This window comes from Lepidochelys olivacea (assembly GCF_965140295.1).
Source record: "Lepidochelys olivacea isolate rLepOli2 genome assembly, chromosome: 6".
Lineage (NCBI taxonomy): Eukaryota > Metazoa > Chordata > Testudines > Cheloniidae > Lepidochelys > Lepidochelys olivacea.
In genome coordinates this window covers 103,191,343-103,211,207 of record NC_140416.1, presented here as the reverse complement: position 1 = coordinate 103,211,207, position 19,865 = coordinate 103,191,343, and the positions used below count along the sequence as shown (strand labels likewise).

At 43.6% G+C, this 19,865-nt stretch overlaps 1 long non-coding RNA gene across 1 annotated transcript in view; it reads right to left on the bottom strand.

Annotated features, from left to right (window-relative positions):
• The window catches only part of LOC311521867, an 88,423-nt gene that overhangs the window by 67,594 nt on the left and 964 nt on the right, over positions 1 to 19,865 (bottom strand). Inside the window, exon 2 of the long non-coding RNA XR_014711987.1 lies at positions 15,022 to 15,116. This is a non-coding gene — a long non-coding RNA (uncharacterized lncRNA). The remainder of the gene's footprint in view (positions 1 to 15,021; positions 15,117 to 19,865) is intronic.

Below are 19,865 nucleotides of genomic sequence, written 5' to 3'. Positions count from 1 at the left end.
CAATCTCCGGGCTGCTAAAAGTCCTGCTGTGCAGCGGGACACTCAGGCAGGCTGCCTGCCTGCCGTGGCCCCATGCCACTCCTGGAAGCAGACAGCTGCTGCTGGCATGTCTCTGCACCCCCCCTGGTGGGGGGGGAGTGGCTCCACACGCTGCCCCCACCCCCAGCATTGTCCTCACAGCTCCCATTGGCCAGAAACAGGCCAATGGGAGCTGCTCGGGGCGGTGCTTGCGGCTGTGGGCAGAGCACGGAGACCCGCTGCCCCCTCCCCGCAAAGGGCGCACAGAGATATGCCAGCAGTCGGCCGCTTCCAGGAGCGGCGTGGGGCCACAGCATGCAGGCAGCCTGCCTGAGCCCTGCTGTGCTGCTGGCCGGGAGCCACTTGTGGTAAGTGCCTTCCGGCCAGAGCCTGCACCTCGCACCCCCTCCCGCACCCCAACCTCTCCTGCACCCTAACTCCCTCCCAGACCCTGCACCCCCTCCTACACCCCAATCCCCTGTACCAGCCCAGAGCTCCCTCGTGCACTCAAACTCCCTCCCAGACCATGCACCCCTTCCTGCACCGTCAGTTTTTGCACTAATTATTTTATTACGTGGCACTGCAGTAGAGGGGTATCATAGAATCATAGAATATCAGGGTTGGAAGGGACCTCAGGAGGTCATCTAGTCCAACCCCCTGCTTAAAAGCAGGACCAATCCCCAATTAAATCATCCCAGCCAGGGCTTTGTCAAGCCTGACCTTAAAAAACTTCTAAGGAAGGAGATTCCACCACCTCCCTAGGCAACGCATTCCAGTGTTTCACCACCCTCCTAGCGAAAAAGTTTTTCCTAATATCCAACCTAAACCTCTCCCACTGCAACTTGAGACCATTACTCCTTGTCCTGTCCTCTTCCACCATTGAGAATAGTCTAGAACCATCCTCTCTGGAAACACCTCTCAGGTAGTTGAAAGCAGCTATCAAATCCCCCCTCATTCTTCTCTTCTGCAGACTAAACAATCCCAGTTCCCTCAGCGTCTCCTCAGAAGTCATGTGTTCCAGACCCCTAATAATTTTTGTTGCCCTACGCTGGACTCTTTCCAATTTATCCACATCCTTCTTGTAGTGTGGGGCCCAAAACTGGACACAGTACTCCAGATGAGGCCTCACCAATGTCGAATAGAGGGGGACGATCATGTCCCTCCATCTGCTCGCTATGCCCCTACTTATACATCCCAAAATGCCATTGGCCTTCTTGGCAACAAGGGCACACTGCTGACTCATATCCAGCTTCTCGTCCACTGTCACCCCTAGGTCCTTTTCCGCAGAACTGTTGCCTAGCCATTCGGTCCCTAGTCTGAAGCTGTGCATTGGCTTCTTCCGTCCTAAGTGCAGGACCCTGCACTTATCCTTATTGAACCTCATCAGATTTCTTTTGGCCCAATCCTCCAATTCGTCTAGGTCCCTCTGTATCCTATCCCTGCCCTCCCGCGTATATACCACTCCTCCCAGTTTAGTATCATCTGCAAATTTGCTGAGAGTGCAATCCACACCATCCTCCAGATCATTTATGAAGATATTGAACAAAACCGGCCCCAGGACCGACCCCTGGGGCACTCCACTTGACACCGGCTGCCATCTAGACATGGAGCCATTGATCACTACCCGATGAGCCCAACAATCTAGCCAACTTTCTACCCACCTTATAGTGCATTCATCCAGCCCATACTTCTTTAACTTGCTGACAAGAATACTGTGGGAGACCGTGTCAAAAGCTTTGATAAAGTCAAGATACAATACATCCACTGCTTTCCCTTCATCCACAGAACCAGTAATCTCATCATAGAAGGCGATTAGATTAGTCAGGCATGACCTTCCCTTGGTGAATCCATGCTGACTGTTCCTGATCACTTTCCTCTCATCTAAGTGCTTCAAGATTGATTCTCTGAGGACCTGCTCCATGATTTTTCCGGGGACTGAGGTGAGGCTGACTGGTCTGTAGTTCCCAGGATCCTCCTTCTTCCCTTTTTTAAAGATTGGCACTACATTAGCCTTTTTCCAGTCATCCGGGACTTCCCCCGTTCGCCACGAGTTTTCAAAGATAATGGCCAATGGCTCTGCAATCACAGCCGCCAGTTCCTTTAGCACTCTCGGATACAACGCGTCCGGCCCCATGGACTTCTGCACGTCCAGCTTTTCTAAATAGTCCCTAACCACCTCTTTCTCCACAGAGGGCTGGCCATCTATTCCCCATGTTGTGATGCCCAGTGCAGCAGTCTGGGAGCTGACCTTGTTAGTGAAGACAGAGGCAAAAAAAGCATTGAGTACATTACCTTTTTCCACATCCTCTGTCACTAGGTTGCCTCCCTCATTCATTAAGAGGCCCACACTTTCCTTGCTTTCTTCTTGTTGCCAACATACCTGAAGAAACCCTTCTTGTTACTCTTAACATCTCTCGCTAGCTGCAGCTCCAGGTGCGATTTGGCCCTCCTAATTTCATTCCTACATGCCCGAGCAATATTTTTATACTCTTCCCTGGTCATATGTCCAATCTTCCACTTCTTGTAAGCTTCTTTTTTATGTTTAAGATCCGCAATGGTTTCACCGTTAAGCCAAGCTGGTCACCTGCCATATTTACTATTCTTTCGACACATCGGGATGGTTTGTCCCTGTAACCTCAACAGGGATTCCTTGAAATACAGCCAGCTCTCCTGGACTCCTTTCCCCTTCATGTTATTCCCCCAGGGGATCCTACCCATCCATTCCCTGAGGGAGTCGAAGTCTGCTTTCCTGAAGTCCAGGGTCCGGATCCTGCTGCTTACCTTTCTTCCCTGTGTCAGGATCCTGAACTCAACCAACTCATGGTCACTGCCTCCCAGATTCCCATCCACTTTTGCTTCCCCTACTAATTCTTCCTGGTTTGTGAGCAGCAGGTCAATAAAAGCTCCCCCCCAGTTGGCTCCTCTAGCACTTGCATCAGGAAATTGTCCCTTATGCTTTCCAAAAACTTCCTGGAATTTAAAAATTTCATTAATATAGTAGAAATGTGCGGCCCGTGACATCTTACCAAAATTCGTGGAGTGCCCCCCCCCCCGTGAAAATTATTGCCCACTCCTGATCTAAGCACATCACTTAGGCAGCCTCCAGAGCAGATGACCACAACCTAAAACTACATTCCACCAGTGAGGTGAGCAATTCAAATACTGTCTACCCTCCTTGATGGGTTTGAATTCCATTATAAGAACAGTATCCCTATACAGAGAGGCACCAAACAGAGGTTCACTGAGCCTGTTCTCCTTGAGATATCAAGTGAAAATGGAATTTACTGAGCTAAGCTGACTGACCTGGTGTCAACCAATCACAAGCACAGGAGAAATGCCATTAGGTGAGTTAATTTATGTGATGTATCCCTACGGATGCAGCTTGAACCAAAAATGCAGAGTGAATAGAAGACTCAAAAATTCTGTGGCTCTCCGGAAACAGCAGAAAGGAATTCTATCAAATCACTACAGATTTACGAACCCAAGTCCAGTTCAAATCAAGACTTATTTCATGTGCTTTTGAAGTTTGAGTTGAAATTTTCACACAGCTATAATATTCATTGTTGATCCAAAAGGGATAGCTGGTCTAATATCAATTGTTGTCAGACACCTCTGGTGCATTATGGTATAAATATAATAAATGAGAGTAGTTTGTCTGTACTAAGTAACATGTACTAGTGATGCAGACATTTGGGGAACTTGGTCACATTAAGATTGCAACTGTGATTTATTTTTATTAAAGGGATTCTGTCTTTTGAATATAACTTTAGAAGACAAAGCCAGCTTTTTTCAAGAGGCAGTGGGTATACAAAAGAAAATGTATTTTTAAATATGAGCATAGATATTGTGCTATATTAGTATTTTGTACCCAACCACTGATTTTATTGGTCCTTTCTTAAGTTAGCAATTGCCTACATTTTTCAAATAGCCAGCTCTACACTGAGCCCATTTAACCTCTCTTATACCGGGATGCATGCCACTGAAATGTGTCTGCCTGAACACATTTATTTTCCTGCTCATTTAGTGTCTACAATTAGCTGTCTACTTCCAAAATACACCTTTCTACAAATGCAGCCCACTGAATCAAACTCATTACCTTAAGACATTTCTGTGGGCAAAGGTTATGCTTTTCGGAGCTATATTAATCTCTTTGTCTAAACATCACAAGCTTAATTGGTTTAGATCAGACTTATACTGTTTTGAGTAAAAGGGTGTGATTAATGTGAGCTGAAGAGGACTGGATCAGGACAGTCTCATTCTACAGCATACACAAACCTATTATCAGTGGAACTCTGGAAGTGCTTGAGAAAAAACAGCTTTGGTAAGCAAGTTTCTTTACAAAAAACGCTGTAGAAGGACAGTAAATAAAAGGTTTCTTCATTATGTTACGGACTTTCTATCAATGGAGCTACATGGTGAGCAAAGTCACTATGATAGAGCTTGCTCTGCTAACTGATTACAAATTATGCACTACTGGCAGAGAATGTTGGATTTCACATTTGCTAGCTAGACAGCAGGAGAAAAAAAATAAATATAGGGAAGCCTGTGAGTTGCAAGAATGGTCCTTTTCCCTCACCCTTTGTCTCTGTCTCATGGAGACCAATCAGAGGAAGGAAAGGCGACTGAGCAATAAGAGACTGCAGGAGAGGAGCAGTGCAGGTGAGAAAAGTGCTATCCCATTCCAAACTGCAGAAGTTCTCCCTAGCATTTGTGAGCAGTCAGGCTGCCACGCTTCAAACAGATGCCTGCCAGAGAGCCTGTTCTTGGTCCCTGCAAGAACTCAGAAGCAATAAAGAGGCACCTTCTCTCCTCTTCCTCCCCCCACAATAATTCTCTCTCCTAAGTGCAAGAGGAGGCAGAGAAGAGAAATTGCCATGGGCGAGCAAAAGCTGTGTTGCCAACTCTTGGTTTTATCATTATAATTGTGATACTTGTCTTTCTTAAAGCCTTCACATGGGGAGTCATGAGAACCTGAGCTTTTATTTAAAAAAGAAAAAAAAGCAAGTTTATAATATTCACGGCTGTGAAGAAAATCTGGAAAGAGTGACCCTAGTGTATCCTAAAGTCTCAAAAACCAGAAGGCAAAGTAAAAGGATCCAAAATTTACTACTTTTTAAGCCAATCTTGATATTTTGGGGTCTGACTCATGATTTGTGAATGCTTAGAGTTGGCAATACTGAACCAGGGTGGAGAAGAGAGTATCAGAGGTGGTGAGGGGTAGCAAACAAACTGGGCAAGAGAGAAGGAGGGACACAAAGAGAGTACAGAACTGGAGAAGAAAGCAAAATAAAGATAGATATTAGTGCCGCAAAATATCCACAAATATACAAAGAACATTAAACAGGGAGATGGAAGGGACAAAACACTAGCCGGGATGTGGCAAACTCGGAAGGGTGAATGAAGTGCAACAAAGCACAAGAGTGCTTCAACTGAAGAAAGCCGGGTTCCCTAGGATTTGCTCTCATCCACAGCATTCCTCTCAGGTGTGCCCCTATGAGCTCTCCAATGGCTATTGTCCCAACCCCCACCATGAAGGAGTTAGCACAGCACAAGCTAGAATGTTAGCATGAGCATTATCCTACACTTGAAATTTCTCAAAGGTCTGAGGGGGAGTGATGCCGCAACTCTCCCCTGACCACAATAGTCCCTATTGGCTAGCCATGCTGCTCTTGAAACTGCTGGGACTGAAATGCACAGAAGGGACTCAGATTCACACTGTCAGGAGTAAGGCCCTGCAGCTGCACCTGCTCAGTCTGCTGACAGCCTACTGAGTTAGCCAGGCTGCCTGATGGACTGTCCTGCCTGATCGTCTGAGGAAGCTAGCAGGCCAGTTCTTAAGCCCAGCAGCAGCAGTAGCTCGCTGGCTGCTCAATGCACATGCCTGCAGATTCTCTGCCTCCCTGTGCTCGCTTCACTCCAAATCCTCGTCCTCCACTGCTCCTGCCTAGGCACTGCCCTACACCCACCCTTGTTCCAGTCCTGTCCTAGCCTTGCACCTGCCTTGGAACTTGGAACTTGCTCCTGCCTTCAGATAATCTGGCTCTGACCCTTGACTCTGATTCCTGGCTCCAACTTTTCCTTGACACATGGCTCTGCCATTCGGGCTCATCCTAGGGTCAACTGTTGGCCCTGGTTCTGACTCTGGCTCCAACCACTAGGCCTGACTCTGGCTCCAACCACTAGGCCAGACACATCACCTATGAAGTTGGACCATCAAGTTTTGTATGGATTCAGCTATAATATTCTCCAGCTCTCACTTCCCAGAATTCACACAGCAATCCCATCACCTCTTGCTTATTTTTGTTTGTTGCTATAGGAAAACTAATTTTTGTATCTTGGTATGAGCACACAATAAGAAACCAATCATGGTTATGTAATTTAATACTTTCAGCATTAGCTTAGTGTGACTGACAGCATCCTTCACACTTCTTAGTAGACCCCTACACTATGAGCAGTGGCTTTAGCATTCTCTCCTTCTCTGAAATCCTCTCAGCACAGGATGAGGGTTGGTTGTCATTCAGCAAGTTACGTCTCCCTGATTCTCATCATGCAGCTGCACAAACCCTGTGCTTGGGCATCAGACAAGCTTAGGGGCTGTTTTAACTTATACCGGCTGGGTATGGCCCCTATGGATTCATACATCAGCTGAGAATTGGCAGAGCATAGGCTCACTTGGCTTTTCCTCTTTCTCAGGCTCCCAAATCATTCAGCCCCCTAGAAGGTGAGGGGGAGCAACTGACATGAGAGCTGCCTGGCTAGTTAATGACAGCTGAATGCTCCCCTCTGTTGGCAGAATTCTCCCCTGGCCAGTAAAAGTCAGCTTCCATTGCTTTAAACCACCAGAGTGGAGGAAAGGAACGTGACCATGTGTCTGTCTGTCCATCCATCCTTGCTGCCCTCCCCAGTCCCCAACACTGTTGTTTTCCCTCCTCCTGAAACAAAGTCCATATTTCAAACACTGCCATTCACTGGCACCTCCTCTTGTAGGCCCGTCTGACCCATACACCACATCTGACCTTTCAGTTCCTTACTTTGTCTCTTCCTTACCCACTCCCAGTTTGCCCCGTCACCAACTCCTCCCCTCCCCTCCCCCTTGATGTTATCTTCTCAGACCCTGTTCCCTCCCTTTTTTGCCCAACTTCTAGCATCTAGTTCATAGTGGGGCAATGTCTACTCTCAGGTGTACCAGTGTAAATCCAGAGCAAACTGATGCTTAAGCAATTGAGTTGCTCTGGATCTGTATCAGTTTAAACGAACAGTTATCTAGTTTCCGATCTAGCTTGGGTCACATATGAAAACAGTAGGTGGGCATCATCTAGTCCCAGTGGACATTTGTCCTAAATAGAGCCAACACTGGACAACCAAGAATATTACCATTTGGGACTATGGAGAACCGGGAAAACTGCCTGGAATGCAATGCCTACTGCTCAACGCCTGGCTCTAGCCAGATCCTGATTTCTCTTTCTTGAATGATAAAATTCACCTTTAAACAAAACAAAAACAAACAAACAAAACACCTTTATCTCACACAGATATATAGAAAAGTAGATGAAAGCATCCTTGACACAAAAAATGTAAATCACAACACTTATAACTAATGTATTTTCTTTTATTTCTCCTCTTCTTTTTCTAAGGCATAAAAAAGAATAATAATAAAATGAAATTTAAAAAACTGGCATGGTTATCATTCATGTTGATGTCAACAGCCGTACATAGACAGGTAACAGGAAAATACCACCCCAGGGATTCTATTCATGGTGCACAGCAGGGCTCTGTCTGTAATTACTGTGGCCTAGTTATTTCTCAGGGGAAAAAAGTCCAGCACCAGATCCTTTTTTTTTTTTCTTTTTTAATAGGTGAAGTTGAACCTAAAGCACTGTAATTTTAATCAAATCTTTCCCATCTGCGTGTAGTGTCTCTGAGAAGTTGAAGATTTAAGTGTATGTTGTAGGGTTTGCTGAATAGTCCCAGCGGGGGGAGAAGGGGCAGAGAGATGGTAATTATGTTACACTTAAAGGTATTTCTGTTGCCAAGGAAGGTTTCGCCACCCCCCACCCCCTTTCCTTAGAGAGGGTTAAGATGATGTCATGGACAGAGAAGGAAATACTGTGGTGGAATAGAAGGCATACTCAGAGCAAGAGGTGGAAATGATGAAGCTGCAGTTTATAAATTTGCCTGATGATTGTTTTAGTAAATAAAATGTTTAAAAGCACAGTGACAAAGAGGTTTTGTGGAATTTTTCATGCATGGAGGTCTTCACCACAAAGGATAATACTCTGGGATACTTGGATTTGTTGGTTGCTGATGGTAGTGAACAAGTTTCCTTAAACCCCTTCAATTTCTACTCCTTCACCTCTCTTTATATGGACAACATCTAACTTGAAACATAGCTTATGCTGCTCGTGTCAACATCAAAGAGAAAATCTCAGTGGAAGCAGGATCAGACTTGTACAGTAAATATTACAGCTTAGCAAATAGTTTGCAACAACAACAAAAACGTAATTCAGGAAATGCACCCTCTTACAACTTTTAGAAATGTTCTACACTGTGGGCTGACCACGAATACAAAGGGTAGCTATTACTGAGAACTGGCCATGTTTGTAAACAGAATTTTTAATAATAAATCAATACGTTTTTAAGTAAGTTTTAATGTTATTAATAAAGGATTTTTAATGTAAACAACAATCTACAAAAAGTACCAATGTAGCTCTAGATGTTAGGGTTAAATTAACTCATTTTATTGCCAGTCTGACCCCCTTTTTCAGTTGTATCAATGTGAAGCAATGACATTCAATGATGAATTGTCACTCACAATCATGTATTTCTGTACTTATCTTCAGAACAGTTAGAAACCCGTCTCTCATATATTTAGAAAGATTATTCTGGACTGGAATTGATACAAAACATTTAGTGCCATGTTCTCCTCTCAATTACACCAAGGCAACCCTGTTGACTTCAATGAAGTTTGACTGGTGTGACTGCAAGGAGAATTTGCCCAGTAAATTGCTGCTCACTTTTCCTCAAAAAAGACCATACAAAGAGGTTTCACAGCACTGAGCACCCCCTTTGAGGTGCCGTGCACTCACTGCAATGGGAACTGAGGGAGCCCAGTCAGCTCCTCACAGGAAGCACCCAGAAACTTGCAGTTTCATGCCCACAATGCAGTACAAGTTATCATACAGTTGCAAATTCTGAGCAGTCAGGAAGAGTTTGATTACAGCTGTGGCTGGGTACCGTCTATGTTGTCTGAGTGAAAAACATAGGATGTGTCCTTCTGGTCTATTTTCATCAAGCATTCTTGTGAACTAAGATATTAGCTGGTGAAAGCAGGGCAGGCAGAGCTCATCTAGTACACTCGCCCCACAGATCTCCAAAAGAATTGTGTATAATGTCAGCTAGACTGGTTCACTAAGTGACCCCCACAGGCAGATCCTTGGCCCTCCTAAGTCCTCTTTGTACCACTCCAGTAGCACAAAGGTGATATAAAGCTGCCTCAAAGAGATCCACCTTAGGCATAGGGGAGAAGCTGCCATATGAGGATTGTTTTAGATGTGAGCTCACACCACTCAGCTGATCCTTTAGCTAGCAGAGTGGTCTTTGGGGGATTTGCACCAACTGGTGTAACTTAGAGCAGTTTCCCAGGAACTTCTTCAGAACGGAGGAACGGAAAGGTGGCGTATACACACTTCTCCCTCCCTCCTTCTGTCCCATGCTCGCAGCTGAGGATTTACCACCAGGTGTTTAGCTAATTTCTAATGCATGAAATCATTTGTGTTAAAGCTATCAAAGTCTCTCGTGGTCAGGTGGTCCATACCTTATCCAACTAAGGCAAAAGAGGAATTTAGGTACAGAAGGCAGACCGTAATTACTCATACACCAAGGCACCTTGATTAACACGTTCAACTCTTGCCAAAAGTGCCACAGGATTCCATAATGGCTCAAATTCCAATAGCACACGTCCCTCCAATGTTACATCAGATACAGCTTCAGAACTCTCTTAAAGGGCAAAGTGCCATCATCTGAACTACCAATAGTAACCCCTATGTCCATGGCCTTGGATTTTACTTTTTCCAAGTATCTCCAGTCCTGTCCATGCTTTCAGTGACACTGATGCATAGTTAAAATATCAGATCAGAATATGCTGTTAGCTATAGTAACAATATATGACCTAGTAAGTTACATATATCTAAAACAATAGCTTTTTGCACTCCTGCACATGAAGCCAGTACATTACACTGAGGTCAACTGTTCACATCCACCTTGTTCAGGTGTCACTAGATTGCGCTAAGATGCTGATAATAGAGCAAAAGCACAAACAATTCAGCTACCGGTCAATTGTCTCTAACTTCAGCTGTTTCAAGAGGAATGAAAGAAGAAATATATAGAGAAAAAAAAAAAACAACCCAGGGTGACGTTTGCAGCACAATGGTCTGGACTTTTCCCTCTGCTGAAGCCATATGTAGCTGGACCCATTCTCTGCTTTAGCTTTGAAAATTCAATATTTTCCCTCCTTTTGTTATGACCCAATGACAAGAAAGGAGGAGCAACCAGGAAATAAAGATGTTGGGTGTGGGGTTTTTTTTAAAGACGCCGTGGAAGGTGTTTTTAGAGTGGGATGACCATTACCACTTTGCCTTCTGTTCTGACACACAAGTCACACAGCAACTTGTACCACTCCGTAGCAACCTCCCATACAAAGACAAGTTTGACTGTTAATTAAAGAAAGTCTACTTTTAATTATACAGAGAGAAAGAGTCTCAAAATAAACTCTCCCTGACAAGGGTTTGTACAATATGTTCTCTCCCTACAGGACACATTTTAAATGGAAAACTGTTAATGCAGCATTAAGGTTCTAGAGCTAAGACTGAGGAAATGCAAAAGTTAAGATTACGACAGCACCAGCATCACTGTCAAAGCTGATGCCTTATCCATTTTGTGCTCTACATAAACAGTAATAATAATAATAAGCTTTATGTGATGGGGACCCCATCCAGTACTAGGTGGGTTCAGCCCATCCTTGAGCTGCCTGCTGTCTCTAGGTAGATGAGACCTAAGGGCTAAAATCAATAGGGTTGCCCTGATCTGCAGGGCTATAAGGTTTAGTGGCCAGAGTCTATAAAAGCACCCTGATCCGCAGGGAAGTAGGACATTGTGGCCCAAGTCAATGGGGTAGCCCTTCTCCGAAGGGCAGTCTGGTCTAGTAGCCAGAGTCCATACAATTACCATGGTCCGTAGGGCACTGTGGCAGAGATACTCTGGGTTCACAGGGCAGTGCGGCCAGAGTCCATAGAGTTGCCCCCTGGGGTGGGGCTGTATGGCCTAGCAGCCAGTTGGGGTGGGTGGCAGCCAGGGTAGAGGAACCCAGGCCCTCTCTGCTCCACTAGGTCCCAGCCCAGGGCCCTGTCAGTGGCGAGTGTGTCCGCCACTGAGTTAGTGAGGATCTGTCTGCAACACACTGACTATCGTTGGGACAATGGCTAGTCCGCGCCACGCTATGCATGGTGGCAGTCTGTGCATCTTCGGGGTCTCTGGGTTTTTCAGCCGTGCAACTCCCTGTAGCTTGGGTGTCCACAGATACCTGGACGTCAGCTTGGGTCTCAGTGCCTCTGCCTTCTGCGGTCCAGGCAAGAAGCATCCTTCCTTTCTGGCGGTCACCCCAGACTGAGCTCGGCTGCTCCCTCTTATACTGGTGCTACACTGGAGCATGCCCAGTAGGGACGTGGGGGCATGGCTTCCTCTGCCCACAGTGAGGAGCTAACCCTTTCCCATCCAATGTGGGGTGAGTTCACCCTGTCACAGTTTAATATGAAAAACAAAAAGGAAAACACTACCTACATATGACATGGCTGAGTTCAGATTTTTTTTTAAAACTTTCCTCACTTTAATTTAATTATGTAATTTTAATGTTGCATGAACACATATTTTCTTTTCTTTAAACAAAAAAGAAGTTAAGAAATGAAAGGACAAAGAAAGTATACCTCCTAAAGGAACGGGATTAGTCCTGGTTAAGTGTTGCACTAAGGCCTGTAAAAATAACACACTCCTTTAATTGCACATAAGAACGGCCACACTGGGTCAGATCAAAGGTCCATCTAGCCCAGTATCCTGTCTTCTGACAGTGGCCAATGCCAGGTGCCCCAGAGGGAATGAACAGAACAGGTAATCATCAAACGATCCACCCCTTATCACCCATTCCTGCTTCCGGCAAACAGAGACTAGGGACAAAATTAATTTACATGCATTGCAAAGGCAAACATTTCAATTGACTAGATAACATTAATTAAAGTAAAACTAAAAAGTTTAATGGGGGCCACTGTGCATGTTTCATAGAGCACTAGTGCACTGCTTACAAGAAATGGTGTCTTCATTAAATGAACAGATCAAATTGGGACCCTTTTGGAGTAACTGGGGCCTGGGAGTAAACTGAGGACCTAAACTACATTTGGACAAGGGCTGTCAGAACCCCTGCCCAATTAGGCAGGAGAGGAAGGCAGAGATGCCTGGAGACCTGCTCCCTTGTTAGTGGAGCAAAAGAGCAGCATGGAATCTAATTTAAATTTCCTAGGCTCTAGGGCAGTGGTCCCCAAACTGTGGGGCGTTCCCTCCTACAGGGGCAAAAAGGAAAATTTGGGGGACGTGATGGGACCCGGGCCGGCCCCCATGAGGGGAGAGGAGAGAGTGTCGCCCAGTCCCGCTCTGCCCCCAGCCGCTGCTCTGGCCCCAGCCCACGCTCCACTCCTGAACCCAGCTCCGCTCCTGACCACGGCTCCAGCTGAAGCCCCAGCCCCAGCCCCAACTGCCACAGCTCTGCTTCCGGCTCCACTCCCAACCGCAGACCTGCTCCAGCTCCCAGCTGTGGCTCCTAGCAGAGTGCGGACAGATTCCATTACGGGTAAGGGGGGGTGTGACAGAAAAAGTTTAGGCACCTCTGCTCTAGGGGCCCCAGTGAATTCTGAGGTGCACAGCCTGCAAGCCCAGGTAATTTAAACTGAGCTTGCGATTTAATGGTCGTCTATTCAGATAAACATTGTTTGAGGCAGGAACACAGGAGCGGGAAGGCTGGACAGTAGTCAGGAGGGATAAGGTGAAGAGACAACAGTGGGGTGAAGCAGTCAGTGTAAATACATATCAACATTCCTCCCTGTCTCAGCAAGGAGAGGTGCTCATGTACGGAGAGCGGAGTGGTACTGAAAAGGAGAAATGTCTCCATGCTCTGGCGCTATTGGTCAGTTTGGAGGAGGGTGGGGAAGCTGAACTGGGAGGGATTAGGGAAGCCAAAGGGTAGAAATGGCCATACTGATCCCAAATACTGGCTCCCTGTATTTGTTCCCACCCAACCTTCTCTGTAGGTTCCTTGTGGCTGCCAGAGCTGCATTTCAGACTTGCTGTGGGCTTGACCAGATCAATTTTGGGGGTAAGGAAAAAATTTTTCCCACAGGGCAAAACTTGCCATTACACTATAGGTCTGTTTTTTTTTTCTTCCCCTTCTTCACATTCCTCACTGCATGCTGGAGGCCTGGTGTTTTAGGGGTTGTTTGTTTGTTTGTTTTAAGAGCCATAAAAAGAAATAGTAGTTGATTTGTTGCACTATATGGCTGGGGACTAAGGCAGATATGCTAGAGCTTAAGTCTTGTACATGTAAAGGCACCTTTGACTAGATCCTCATTTCCCCCTGCAAGGGGAAAGTAGGATGACTTCTACGTTCAGAGTTATGGGGTGACAGGCTAAGGGTAGCCATTCCTCTTTCCCTATTGCTTGACCAATTTAAGGCTAGTTTCCTCCTACATTGCACCCTGGTAATTTAAAGGGGGCAGCTACCCCAGTTAATTGATTTAAAGTTAATCAAGTTGCAGCCTGCCACTTACCTCCATCCTATGTGTCTCATTTTCCTATATAGGCTGATCAATAATGACCGGATTGTAGGAGGTCACACCATCACAGAATCATAGAAGATTAGGGTTGGAAGAGACCTCAGGGGGTCATCTAGTCCAATCCCCTGCTCAAAGCAGGACCAACTGCAACTGAATCATCCCAGCCAGGGCTTTGTCAAGCAGGGCCTTAAAAACCTCTAAGGATGGAGATTCCACCACCTCCCTAGGTAACCCATTCCAGTGCTTCACCATCATCCTAGTGAAATAGTGTTTCCTAATATCCAACCTACACCTCCCCCACTGTAACTTGAGACCATTGCTCCTTGTTCTGTCATCTGCCACCACTGAGAGCAGCCTAGCTCCATCTTCTTTAGAACCCCTTCAGGTAGTTGAAGGCTCCTATCAAATCCCCCCTCACTCTTCTCTTCTGCAAACTAAATAAGCCCAGTTCCCTCAGCCTCTCCTCATATAAGTCATGTGCACCAGCCCCCTAATCATTTTCGTTGCCCTGCGCTGGACTCTCTCCAATTTGTCCACATCCCTTCTGTAGTGGGGGGACCAAAACTGGACGCAGTACGACCAGCTGTGGCCTCACCAGTGCCGAATAGAGGGAAATAATCGCTTCCCTCGATCTGCTGGCAGTGCTCTGACTAATACAGCCCAATATGCCATTGACCTTCTTGGCAACAAGGGCACGCTGCTGATTCATATCTAGCTTCTCATCCACTGTAATCCCCAGGTTCTTTTCTGCAGAACTGCTGCTTAGCTAGTCGGTCCCCAGCCTGTAGCAGTGCATGGGATTCTTCCTTCCTAAGTGCAGGACTATGTACTTGTCCTGGTTGAAAAATGTCACTAATGTGAGTTTTAAATCTGTGGACTGCTCTATGGGAACTTGAGGAAACAATTCAGGAAGGCCCAGGATGGAAGCATAATGAACAAAATGTAGTATTCATTTTGTAGGTAGTATCTCCCTACCCTGCAAGTACAAGGAATTGCATCTCCCACCCTCTGAGTTCTTGTCAGCAATCAACACCATTTATACATACATGCTGTACAGAGAAAAAAATTACATGACGGTGGATCTCTATTATGACATATATCTTCATGGATACAAAGAGAAGTGATAACTCACCAGTGAAATAGCCATGAGTGAGACATCTGTCTTTTCTCATAAGTGAAGTATCATAATATAGTTCTGCCTTCATAAACTATACACTTACAAAACCACTGAAGAAAGAAAGAAAGAAAGATTGATTATTTGGATAACTGATACAAATAAGACTACTAAAACATATGTAGGAATAGACATTTTCGAATCTTGTACAACTTTAAGGACACTGGAGTTATGGTTAATAAATGACACCCTAAACTAAAAAAGGACCCATAGCAGCATTTGACAGCATGTCATTATATACACTCATACATGCACATATCCCCACACACATACATATGATATACATATGATTGCATGGTAAGGTATTCATATTTTCTTGGCATGATCTTGGGATGGCTAACTGTTGGTGAAGTGAGTTAAGCAGGTGATCTCAGATGAGTGCTGGTCAGATCTTTATATCAGGCATTCTGTGACTATCACACGTGCCACAGAATAACTATTCTAGAACCGTTTTAGAGAAGTTTTTTTTTAAAATGGCATTGGGACTATTTCCTGTATCTCTCCATTTTTACCATCAGGGCTACTCTGAATTTTGCCTTTGTCCTGGGCAAGTTTTCTTAAGATCTTGAATTTGCAGAATTAAAGGTCAGAAAGGACCTTTTAAGAACCTACGAACCTGACCTGCATAACATAGGACATTGAATTTCACCTAGTAATTCCTACAGTAGAGGGAATTATTCTTCTCTACTATGGGAATGAACCACATCAAGCCTAATAATTTAAAAGAACACAAAAAGTGACAGGTGTTTTATTCTCACCTATCCAGCAAAGCACTTCAGCATGTGAGTAGTCCACTGACTTCAGCAATCAGATGCAACAAGCTAAGCATGCACTTAAGTTCTTTGTTGGATGAGGGCCTATGAGCCTATCACAGATTTCTTTGGGATTTAGTGGCCAAATACAATCCTGGCCTACAGAGTTTCACCCTCTTACACTAGCAATTAATTTGGTCATGGGTCTTAAAGAGCAAGATGTTGTGTCGTGACTGAGAAAATGTCTTTTCAAGCTTAATAAACCTTCAAGAAAGGTGTAGGAGCAACAGAAAACTAAACTCCTTTCTCTGACATTCTAAGCATAACTAAGCAATCAGGAGTCAAAATATTATTCTTAACCTGCAGAATCTGATTCATAATAATCATTTTTTAAGAATCCAAGCAAAATATCGTATTTGTATTTTCTTTAAGCCTTCATATGCATTTTCCACCATAATATGAATTCCTGTGCACTAAAATAAAAGTATTTCAAGCTGTAGTGTATTCCAAACTCAACTAATTTGTTATTAATTTGTTCAGATTCTGTTTCTGATTCCTGCTAGGTTCCACTGCAATGTCAAAGCAAAACCATTGTTTCCTGATTAACAACTCCATAAATTTGGAGATATATGAGACATTCATATCTCCCTTTTTTAAAAACAAACATACTTTAACCAAAATTTCAAAAGTGACTAGTGATTTGGGATACCCCACTGGAGATATCTTGATGGAACCTGATTTTCTGACGTGCTGATCACACACCTACTGAAAAATCGAGTCCCTTTAAATTTTCTCAATTTGGGCAAACAAAATCACTAGTCACTTTTGAGAATTTGGGACTTGGGCTTATTGTCCAAGCATGATTTTAAGCAAAACAGCCCAAACATATTAGTATTCCTCCTTTAATTACTGAAGAATGATTTCAGTGGAAAGAAATATTATATTTTTAAAATATTGGTTTCACCTTTAATCTTTTATATGCATTTTGATCTTTGCCTTTTGTAATAACAATATGCCACTCTAGGGCATACAGCGTGCTGAGATAAGATAATGTCAGGATTAGGGGGAACTCAAGAGATACCTATGATATTACATCATCTCAATATGGCTCTTAGTCTGTGGTGTGTATTATTGGTTAATTAAGGCACAGGAAATGATGTATATGAAAAGATACATCTTCCTTATTTCCACTGAAATAAAAATTTCAAATCAAAAGCATCTGTCTTTTTTCATTTATATGTCAAAATATAATTGGCTGTGGCTGAGGTTTGTTGCCTTTATTACTTTTAATAGCTGTACAGCCACTGATTGCCCAAGCTGATGGTTAATTTAATTCCTGTCAATACAATATTGGGGCTGTCTGCATATTCAGGCCATGATTAACTGCGGCACAGTCCATAACAGTAGTGTTATTATTACTGCATTTAACTACCTCTCGGGAGAAGACAAATTAAATTATGTTGAAAATGCTGTTGATTATCATTACGGACTTATTTGTAGAGCACAATTACTGATCTGTTGTAAAATAAATCAAATTTTTTATCATCTTGGTATAAATTAAATGTAATGTAGGAGAATGGAGAGTGGTTACTGAAAGAGTTCAGGCAGCTTTGTATAAGTCACCCAAGCACTGAATTAAAATAATAATCACAGATGAACATGATATTATATTTTAATAATAAGCTACTTTGTGACCAAATGTGGCTCATAGATTATGGGATTTCAACAATAAAAAAAGCAAAGTTAAAATGCTTTATGAGCTGTTGACTTAAACAAAAAGGTTGAGGACTTCAAATAAATTACTTTATACTACTGCTTCTACACAAGCTGGAATCATGGTTCAAGTAACTAATTTTAGGCACTGCTTTAAAAATACAATTACACTAATAACTTACATATGACAGTCCTTTAGCTCTCCTCTTCCATCTATAATACCCACCCCGCCACACTGTATTATATCCTAACTGAATGTGTTGCGTTACTGATAACTGCAGTGACAACAAAATATTTGCAATATTTGTGCACAAATATAATGTATACTAAACGCTCACAAATACATACTGCAAAACACCATCATTTCTAAAAGGGCGAGATGGTGACTATTGTTTATTGGGTGAGGAAAAGTGGGAGAAGGTGTAAAGGAGCTTTCTCCAGCCCTTTACACAGCTATGAAGGGGCCAGCTACAATCCCAGCCACTGAGTTCTAAGTCTAGCACCACCACCAACGCTAGGAAACCCAGAGGAGGGGATAAGAAAGTGGCATGGATGGGAGGAGCATGGCCCAAGCCTCCTTTTACACCACCCATCAGATGATGAATGGGGAAGGACAGGCTGCACCTATCAGTGATGGAGGCAGATTATCAGATGGTATAAATTGTCTTAGCTCCATTGAAGTCAATTTAGAATCTTCCCCCTAACACATATGTTCCTCCAGTGCTCTAAAAGGACATATTTGACATCACAGCCTCTTCTCACCCAATTCTACTGTAAGGTGGGCCTTAAAAGCCACAATATACCCCAAAGCATCAAGTATCACTTCCTGATTTAAAAATACAACACTCACTTCACTAGGTGTTTTGCCTACATAAGGACTACATGAATACACCCTCTTTCTACCTATTACAAGCATAGCTACTTACATGCAGAGCTGATAGGTTGTCTAACGCTTTTCATTATAGGCCCCTGTTTTCAGTTGCTTAAAATTATGCCAAATTTTAACCTTCAGGCTAATATTTTTCACACTTTCTCTCTCTGACTTTTCTTGTAAAAGCTGAGTTTCTTGGAACGTTCCAGCAAAAACAGCTCACATATTCTTGAGAATGAGGTTAGGGAAAAAATAGTTAGTTTGGCTGATGTTAATTTCCCCCGCCCCCAACCGTTTTTGAAGAGCTTTCCAGCTTCCATGCTTTGGAACAGAAACTTGAAATTTGGCAGGGACATATTTCTGGGGTTATAGAGGTGCCTTTTGCTTTCTCCATAAAAATCTACCCAGATCTGGCCAAGTTATAGGACTCTGCCCTTTGCACATGCTCAGTAGTGCTTGTTAGAGGCTTATTTCTAAGTCTCTGATCATTCCGTCTGCACTGAGCATGCTCCAGTCCCACAATTTCCCACATGCCAGCTCTACTGCACTTGGAAACAACATTCTCTGTAAACTGGCTGGGGACCCAGGAAAACTGGGTTCTAATCCTGCCTTTGCCACAAACTTCCTTATGTTGATTATATCATAATATAAATATATTCTCTTCTTGATGTTGATTCTAAAAAGTTCTGCTTCTTTTCATGGACTGAAAAGCTCATATTTTGAGTCATTTAAATAATAATGGTGTGTTACACAGCTCCCCCCCCCCCCGTTTAAGCTATGCACTATCAATATCACAGCATCCAGAAAACTGCACAGTGCCAAGGACCATTTTTATTATTAACTATTAATTCTACAGCACACAAAAATATGCTAGATGCCTCCCATTATAACGAGGTCCCTCCCTCAAACCATTAGTTAAAGCTGTAGGGGGGAAGATGTTCTACATAAAGGGGGTAGAAAATGTGAAGATAAAGTTCAGGCTCAAATTTTTCACAGCACTTTTTACAAAAAGCATGATAGACACCTGATAGAAAGAAGCAGGTAGCATGCTTTCCATAATATGTGCTAAAAACACTTTAGCTCAGTCTATACTAGCAGCTAAGCAGTTTTCAATTTCCAGTCCAGTGGGACCCACTGGTGACTTTTCTAGTGTTCCTTCTTTAAAAAAAAAAAATAAAGGCTTTATTGGAAAGTTTAAACATGTGAAGGGGGATGGGTCCCATAACCCCATCCACATAGCATAACCCTATAATTCATGCATACACATGTAGGTAGAGAAGCCAAGTCGGTCAATATCTATGTTTAAATCCGTGGGATGAATGGGTTTAAAAGACAGCAGAATCAGGTACTACCAGGTTAAATAGATATAAGATATGCAGCATATTGGGGCCCCTGTGTCTTAAATGCATTTCTAGGTTAATCTTCAATACAGTCAATTAATACAAGTTATCAAAATCTGCTCAAAT